Source organism: Electrophorus electricus, unplaced genomic scaffold, assembly GCF_041902795.1.
Source record: "Electrophorus electricus isolate QZ-2024a unplaced genomic scaffold, ASM4190279v1 Scaffold40, whole genome shotgun sequence".
Classification (NCBI taxonomy): domain Eukaryota; kingdom Metazoa; phylum Chordata; class Actinopteri; order Gymnotiformes; family Gymnotidae; genus Electrophorus; species Electrophorus electricus.
In genome coordinates, this window is record NW_027658693.1 from 1,005,477 (window position 1) to 1,014,970 (window position 9,494).

Sequence of the window (9,494 nt, forward strand, 5' to 3'; positions counted from 1 at the left end):
TCAAAAAATATTTGAAATCCCTATTTTTAGCAGCAGCCGAGTAAGTAGCTGATAGATGGGTACTGGTAGATGGGTGCATCTTTCTTCAAAAGAACCCTTATATGACTTTCAACTTTTTTTTCGTATAGAGACCCTTTTGTGTGTAACAAAAAATAATGTGATTTGTCAAACATCCAGTTTCAAACAATATTTGCCCCAAAAAAGGCCAAACCAAAGACATAAAGAATAATCATTGTGACATTGTGACAATTGTGACATTTCTAGAATGCTGCACTGACATTTTGGTTATTGGGAAAATAAGTCAATAGTTCAAAAAATATTTGAAATCCCTATTTTTAGCAGCAGCCGAGTAAGTAGCTGATAGATGGGTACTGGTGGATGGGTACATCTTTCTTCAAAAGAACCCTTATATGACTATCAACTTTTTTTTCGTATAGAGACCCTTTTGTGTGTAAAAAAAAAAAATGTGATTTGTCAAACATCCAGTTTCAAACAATATTTGCCCCAAAAAAGGCCAAACCAAAGACATAAAGAATAATCATAATAAATTAATTCTCTGCAAAGTTTACAAAGATTTGTACTGCAAAGAATGACATTTACTGTTTGTGAACAAGTCAGTAACAATAATATCCAGTAAAGTGGTGGTATATTTCAGAGAAAAGTTACATATTAAACTTATTTTCCTCAAAATCTTCATTTTGATTAACATTTGAGGTATGAAACCTAATATTTAAGCAGTTCCTGAAACATTGGTTGTACATGCACTTGCATAAAGTGATCAATCGGTCTGGCTACAAACCGGCACATTCTACAGAAACGGCCCTCATAGCAGTGACGGAAAAATTTGCTGCTAAAGCTGCCAAACTGTCATGTGTTTTGATTCTTCTAGTCCTTTCACCAGCCTTTGACATTCTTCTCTAATCTAACACGGTCTTGCAGATTTCTCCTTTGTAACATACGAAGGATTCGGCCCGTTCTCTCACAGGAAGCTACCCAGGTGCTTGTGCAGTCTCTTGTAATCTCAAGGCTAGACTACTGCAACTCGCTACTTGCTGGTCTTCCTCCGAGACATCAGACCTCTACAATTTGTCCAAAACACATCAGCAAGACTGGTCTCGACTGGTCTCCCTTTATTGGCTTCCAATAGCTGCACACATCAGATTAAAACCTGAATGTTTGCCTACAAAGCCAAAAATGTCCCTCAATATTTGATGTCAATGTTAAAAGCCCGATCTGTACCTTGAGTACGTCGAACCTCAAGTATGGCTTGGCTTGAAACACCATGCTTCAAGTCTCATGGAAGACAAGTATCGAGAGTATTCTCTATCTTGGATCCTAGATGGTGGAACAAATGTCTGCTTACTGTCTGGACAACAGAGTCCCTTGTGGTCTTCAAACGCAGACTGAAGACCCATCTATTTGTGGAATATTTAAATGAGCACTGATCCTACACCTATGTTGAGTAACTGAACCCCTGGTACTTATTCTAGAGTATTGTTTTCCGAACTTATCGATATCTGTTATAGAGTATTTTGCACTTCTAGGCATCAGCACTGATCCCTGTATTTCAACAGTATTCTAGTTCAATGGTATCTTGGACTCTAACGTACTGCACTGGCTAGGATGTATTCATTCCTTGAGTAAATGATAAAGCACTTTTGTAAGTCACTCTGGATAAAAACATCTGCTAAATATCGTGAATGGAAATGTAAATAAGCCTAGAAAAGAATGGAATTAATAACAACATCACATACAAAAAAATAAACTTGGTAAAAAAAAAAGCAAGAAAACAGACAAAATCTTTCATAGGTACTGAAAACAAAAAGAAATTTTACACATCAATATGAAATTAACAATAAGTCTCTAACATATGTTACTTATACTGAAACTTGCTAATGTGGTTGGAAATATTTCCAAGAGGAACCTGTGGATACCCAATGTCCTCCTCATGATACATTCCATAATTGAAGCATTCCGAGGGATTCGCCTTTGGAATCAGATTCTGTTTGGACTGCTGACACCTCTAAAGCGATCACACAAGTTAAAGACGGGATGCAGGGCTTTTGGGCAGCTGGACATCAACTTTTTCTCACAATTTTTCTTCATCTGAAGTTGAACTGAGTGAATTGAGTGAAGTAACCTCATGTACCACAGAAACTATTCAGCCTCCTCTCAACGGCTGCCAACGCTTTTCTCATCTTCATAGTTTCTACATCCTCCAGAGCATCTTTGAAATGGAATTTCATTGCTCCTGCAAACCTGGTGTACATGTAAATGGAGTACTGTATCTGCTTTTACCTCCTGTAATTATACTGTTTATAAACAGAGAAAGAAATGATGCTCATGAAAGAGAAAATGTAGACGTATGGCTTGATCCTCATGGCTGGTGGATTGTTTCTATGGTACCTCTTAAGCAGCTGTGGTGTTACTCACGACTCATTTTCCCTTTAGGTTTGCTTTAAATGCAATTGTGAATGGAACAGCTACAAGCAGCACTACGATACACTCCTCTCTGAGACAACCAACAGCATTTTGTTGCAGGAAATGAAGAAAATTGCCAGGGAAAAAGCAGACATAGTGTATTCAAAATACACAACACCAATCATGAGGAATGAATTGGAAGTAGCTGTAAGGCTGCAAAGACCAAATGATGTTGAGAGTGCATACAGGGCAATCTCTGAGCATACCTACATGGTACAGGAAATGGAGGAGCAAAGACTCAGTTCTGCAGAACCACAACCAGCACGGCAACCAGCACTCCAACCAGGACAGCAGCAACAACGGCAACCAGCACGGCAACAGGAATGGCAACCAGCACATCGACCAGCACAGCAACCAGCACAGCAACAAGAACAGCGCCAAGCATGGCAACAAGAAAAGCAACCAGCATGGCAACAAGAACGGCCAACAGCATGGCAACAAGAAGAGCAACCAGCATGGCAACCAGCATGGCACCCAGGACAGCAAGAAGAACAGCAACCAGCATGGCAACCAGCATGGCAACCAGGACAGCAAGAAGAACATTAGCATTATATGACTAATAGAATATCCTAAATTTCAGCAAAAGCTCAGTAAATATGTTTTGCTGAAAAACCCAATTAAAACTCAAAGGTTAATGCAGAAATGATTATATAATTTGGGAGCACTGGACTTACTGTGTGGTAGGAGGGACTTGCTCCCAAAGTCCTAAAGAGGAACATTGCTGGGATCATGCAGGCAGTCTGTGCTTTCGCAAGGCAATCAGCATGTGGAGTCTGGTGTTTTCTGCTGAGGTTAGGTGTGATGTGAGCTGTTCCTTGAGCGCTGATCCACACTGCAGACGTCATGGACAAATACAGAGCGCTCTGGACGGGCCTGCTAAAGCTATGCGCACCATCGTCACTAGAGTGCACTTTACACACTTTCATCATTGCTAGAGTGAGCCTTACACACTTTAATTGCCGCAAAAGTGCGCTTTACTCACACACTTTCAGACTCTTATATGGATTTGGTCCAACCACATTCTTCCAATCGAGAGCCCTCCGGTTGGATTTCTGTGCCATATATTTGAACATCCTGCTCTTCCAGGCATGTCTACACACACCAGCACACATGTCCGTTCAGAACCAGAGGCTTCAGATGGGTCTAAATGAACAGTTTAATCATGAGTGCTTAAGGAGGTGCTGTGAAGCTCAGAGATATAAACCACTTGGTCTCCCTGTTGCTGGGTGTAGATGTTTTGCAGATCTGCAGCAGGCCCGCCTCACCAGTCGGAGCACAAAGCAGAAGGTTCAGCTCCTGGGAGCCCTGCTTGAGTGTGTTTCAGCCTGCTGCCCTGCATTTGAAGAAGATTATGATCATGTCCAGTTAAACGGCCCCCTCAGCCATTCAGAACACCTCAGAACCTCACGCAGTACCCTGCAGGAACTGAACACAGGCACCTTTGTTTTTTCACTGCTGTTGAAGTCCAGGAGCAAAGCCTCCTCTGATGTTCTCCTGTGCTGTCCTCCAAAGGATGCCCATGAGTTCCTGAGTTACTGCAGCTGAAAGAGGAGGAAGAGAGGCTCGGGGCCTCTTTCTTCTCTTACATCTGCCCTGTGGAAAACTTTTGAGTTTCATATCAAGTCTGTGCTCACATGCACCAGGTAATTATGTATCACTGTTCCATATCTCATTTGTGTTAATGGACTGGTCTTAACCAGTCTTAACGTGCTTGTTTAAAGTGTACATTTTCTCACCGAGAGCAGGCGCTTTCTCCGGACATCTGTTTAAAGTGTTCATGAAAGTTTCATAACATACATAACTTAAATGTGAACATTTAAAATGCTCACCAGTTCAGCTTCTATTCATCACATAACTTTCAAATCCCAGAGTGTGTGAGTTTGGGAAAACATAACTGACATGGACTGAGCATTCTACGTGCTCTGCTGGCTTTCCATTAGTGTACATGTTTACTGTTTTGATGCTCCACATTAGATAAGCTGTTATCTACTAGTAAAACATACACAAGCATATTAGCATGTGATAACTCACACACTGTATAAGGGATGCAGCAAGTTATTTCTGTGCAAATGTTTTAATATTTCTGTTCTCCATTTTGTGAAAGCTGTGGACAGCAGAGCTGCAGAGTGGATGTCTACAACTACCTCTCTGTTAATCTGAGCCCTACTATGACCGACAGTCTACACACTTACTTTAAGGTCTGTCACGTCACACACCCTCTTTGGATAACGCTTCATTACTGTGTTGTAAAGGAGAGAATACAGTTATGACATGCTGCCATTTTGATTTTATCACTCTCAATGAAAGGGTCTCTTTCTTTTTTCAGCCAACACTACTTGAGCGTTTTTGTGTGTGAAGTAGGCTGCAAGGCAACTGAAGAGGTGGAGTTTTTCACACTGCCACAGTGAGTCTCGTCTGACGTAGATGACCTTAAAGAATGAGTTTTAAACCAGTCCAACACACACACCCTCCTCCACTCACACACACTTCCAGTCCTTAAGTCACTTTTCCTCTTGGAACAGTATTCTGATCCTCCACATTAAGCGGTTTGACATGCTGGGCCAAAAGCTCTCAGACGTGATGGACGTCCCGTCCGAGCTGGATCTCTCTGCCCTTCCTGGGGTGGCTTCTCTCAGACAGCAGTCGAGGTGAGCTCGTACCATCAACCCGTGCCCACATACTTCTCTGTCCACCCATTCCCATTTAGCTACAAAATGCTGACTGAATGGCTTTGTGGTTTGTCCTCAGTGGAGCAGCGGGAACCCAGGAAAAACCCCAAGAAAAGCAAAATGATAAACTGGGGGCAAACTCCAGTCCCCAGCCAGGTAGAGTTGTGCCATTTTCTTTCAGTGGAGTGATAATATGGCTGTGTATAAGTATCTGCCATAATGACTAAGTTCTTTTAATCCATCAGTAGTAAATGACAGAGGAGAAGGACAGGGAGCTAGAAGACAGCACGTAAGCCCACCGGTGAGGAGAGAGAGAGACCAAAAAGAAGAGAGATACAGGCTGAGAGAGACACAGAGACAGAATGAGAGAGAATGAAAGAGGCCTGTTAATACAGAGATGGGGTTTCAACGATCCATGATGCATTTTCAGTTAATCGTATGAAAAAAAAACAGATGTAGTTGTTGGTTGCAGGAATGTGCACCCACCTAGAGACTCCTGGCTGTGGTTTCTCATTTAGGTGACAGCATTTAGGTGGTCTTGCTCTAAGAGCCATCAGACCTCTACAACTTGTCCAGAATGCAGCAGCATGACTGGTCTTCAGTCTTCAAAGGTTCACACATTACTCCATTGCTGCGCTCCCTTCACTGGCTTCCAGTAGCTGCCTGCATCAGATTTACAAACTTAATGTTAACCTACAAAGCCAAAAATGGACCAGTCCCTCAATACATGATGTCAATGGTAAAAGCCTGATCTGTACCTCGAGTACTTCGAACCTCAAGTACGGCTCGCCTTGAAACACCATGCTTCAAGTCTCATGGAAGAGAAGCATGGAGACTATTCTCTGTCCTGTATCCTAGATGGTGGAACAAATGTCCGCTTGCTCTCTGGACAGCAGAGTCCCTTGCAATCTTCAAACGCAGACTGAAGACCCATCTATTTGTGGAATATTTAAATGAACACTTTCCATGCTCCTATGCTGACTAACTGAAACTCTAGTACTTATTATAGGGTATTGTTTTTTGCACTGATGCTGACTAAAGGAAGCTCTAGTGCTTATTGTTTATTGCACCGATTGTTGTCTGAGAGAGATTATATGTATTTTGCACTTCTAGGCATCACATTAATATACTGTATTCTACTGTATGCTAATATACTGTATTCTAGTTCATTGGTATCTAACCTACTATACTGGCTAGAATGTTTTCATTCTATGAGTAAACGACAACAGTACTTTTGTAAGTCGTTCTCGATAATAGCCTCCGCCAAATGCCATAAATATACACACGACTGTCTCGTTTTATCGTGATTAAAATATGCTACTTACGGGACTGGGTTACGGATGTTTTGCTCTATAGCCAAGTTATAAATATCTTGCTTTCTCTCAAGGGCAGGGCTTAAATTATGTCCACATAAAGCGCCAGTGTTCGGTCGATTTCTATTACCTACGGAGCGGTGCAACCACGCGTTAACACACAGGTACATCAATCACCATCAGGTCAGGTTTCTGGTGGACCCGCGTAGTTCTTTTCGATGTTGTGCTTAACCATAACATAAAAAGTAAAATGACATTTCGACAAAACAGGATACATCGAATAACCAGAATACTGGTTACCTTTTCGTTAATATTGATGTTAAACTGAACCACACGCCAGCAGTTCGACCCTCCTCACATTGTGGGCCAAGCCAGTAATAAAGCTATAACATTACTTCGCCCACGTCTTCTTGATACTTCTGTGTTCATTTGGCCAGTGACATGTTAATTACTTAAAATTAAACTAATCGTATTATTTATTGATCTTAAACAAACTAAACTAACGTTAACTAATTAATATATCGTAATGTGAAGGTAACCTAAATTTCACCGTAGCCTATGCTGCTTTCCTCCTGTTATAACTACATTAACCGATTAGCCTTCAGTTAGCTAACGGTAGGTGGCTAAAACTTGCCATGATACAAAATCGTCAGAAATGGCACTAAAACACAATGTAAACATAGAAAATTCCAGTAATGGCGAGGCTATTCTGTCCCCTTTTATTAACAAGGGTCACCAATATGATTAATTATTTTTCAATGATTCATGTGAAAATCCATTTTTGTTCTGCTTTGTTTCTTTCTGTTAGATCACTGCCTTTGGTCTAGCGCTAGCTAGGCTAGCCAGCTAGCTAACTATTCAACGAAACTTTGAGTACACAAACGCTATGGTAAAAACCTGTGGTAAAAATGCCAAAACGTGAAGTAAAATGTTAACTGGAGATGGTAAATGTCATTAATGCATCAAACTGTATGACCGAAGGATAAACTTGTAGCTATGTCGTTATGACCAGCTGTATGTCAAATGACCCAGTATGAACCAGAATTAGCTAGCTAGGTTAACTCTATATCTTGCTAGCTAGCTGATTTTGTGTATCGTTTAATTGAGGGGCAAGTCTGCAAAAATGAATGTTAGGCAAGACTGTAGTCACAATATCGAGGTAATACATTTAAATATTCCACTCACCAGCTGTGTTAGGATGCATCAGTGTTCTCATCTGCTAATGATTCACTTTTTATTATAACACTCACTACTACTGACTATCTAACGCTTGATTTGCAGGAAAAGGCAACCTTAACGTCAATACGGCCTTTCGCGCTGAAACTGTAGTTGTAGAAATAAATATTTTACTTAAAAGTGTCAGTAATTGTGTTAAGTGGAAACAGACATTTTTGGTGAGAATGGGTCAGTTTGTAAATGCGAAATCAATCAACCATTACTACTGACTTTAGCTTATCATGTCTAAGTTTCCTGGAAAGTTAAATAGTCACACATTCATGCAGTGTTCATCAATGGTCTCGGTCATATTCAGACAACGTTAATGTTTTTAGATTTCGTTCTATACTTTTTATTTCCTGTTCACTCTGGTTCATTCAGAAAGTATGAGGATGTTGACAGGTCAGGGAGAGTGGGTGATATGGATGTGAGTGAGAAAAGGAGCAAATATTGATGGTTAAGACCAAGTAATGACGGTAAGGAGAAGGTAAAAGCTGCTCGTTGCCTGGACAGAACTTTGGAAACCAGTCGTCGTTCTGAGAAAAACATAGCAAGTTACAAATTTGTCCAGTAGAAAGAAATTAAACAATAAGAAATATGTGTCTATGTGTGTTAGAGGAGCAGTGGTTAATAAAAAGATCAAATATGTAGACACATTTCTACATTTGTACTGGGGGCCCTCTTGAGGTAATAAAATGATATTGTATCAGAAAAGTGTGGATGGTCCGGAATAAACTGGTTTCATAGAGGAAAGACCTCTCTAGGCCTCAGCATAAATTATGTCTTTAAATTTGTGTATTTGATATTCGGGGAAATGAGGAGGAGCATGGAGGCTACATGATGGCTTTTTCGCTTTTATGGTTTTATTTATTTTTTCTTGTTTTTTGTTTTGTTATCATTTCTTTACTGTTTGACTACATGATGACTTTCTTTGTTTTAGTCTTCTTCTATTTGATTGACATTAGGTCATTTTTGTTTAAGGTAGAGGCTGGATAAAATGTTTAGCATGACCATTCATGGTGATGCAGTAGATTTCGTTCTAAATTAGAGCGATGGTAATACTGTCTTGTCTTGCTGGGTAAGGATATAAATTCAGCTCCTACTTGATGGCGGTTTATGTTTTTATTTTATTTTATCCAATTTTGTTTTTTGTTCCTACTTATCTCGCATTTCCCAGTTACTTTTGTTGTTTTCTTTTACTTTGCTTTATACATTATGTCTAATCATCCAGTGTACCGAATCAGCACAGCAAGAGAACCTTCCTGACTTCCTAGATGGTTAGGAATGTATTAGTGAGCTCACATACAGTAGTTCATATCAATAGGTTACAGTTACTCACAGTATTAGTAAAATTATGAAGTGTAATATCTTAGTAGAAGGAACAACTCAACTATCCTGCCCCATGCCTGATGATGATTAGATAGGGTCTCTGCTGGCAGAGATAGCCGCCTTGGACACAACGTATAGGTAAGAAGGAATGAAAGGTTGGGGATAGTCAATTAACCAATTGAGTTATATTAAGTATATAAACAAACTATTAAAACACTATCAAAAAAATATATCGATAGATTGCAAACAAAAACGCTGACTATAATGGGTTCATGACAAAAGTCATGAAAGAGGGGAAATGAGGTAATAAAGATATCTTAAGCGGAAAAATACACTGGTAGAAACAATATGGACATCACTGGAAGAACCAATATGGGCATCCGGTGATATAGAATAGGATCGCCTTTAAAAAAAAAAAAAAGTAGTTCAGGTAGAACATAATGGTACCAAGAACCGGTTGGTGTAAGTATTGAATATCAATTTGCAA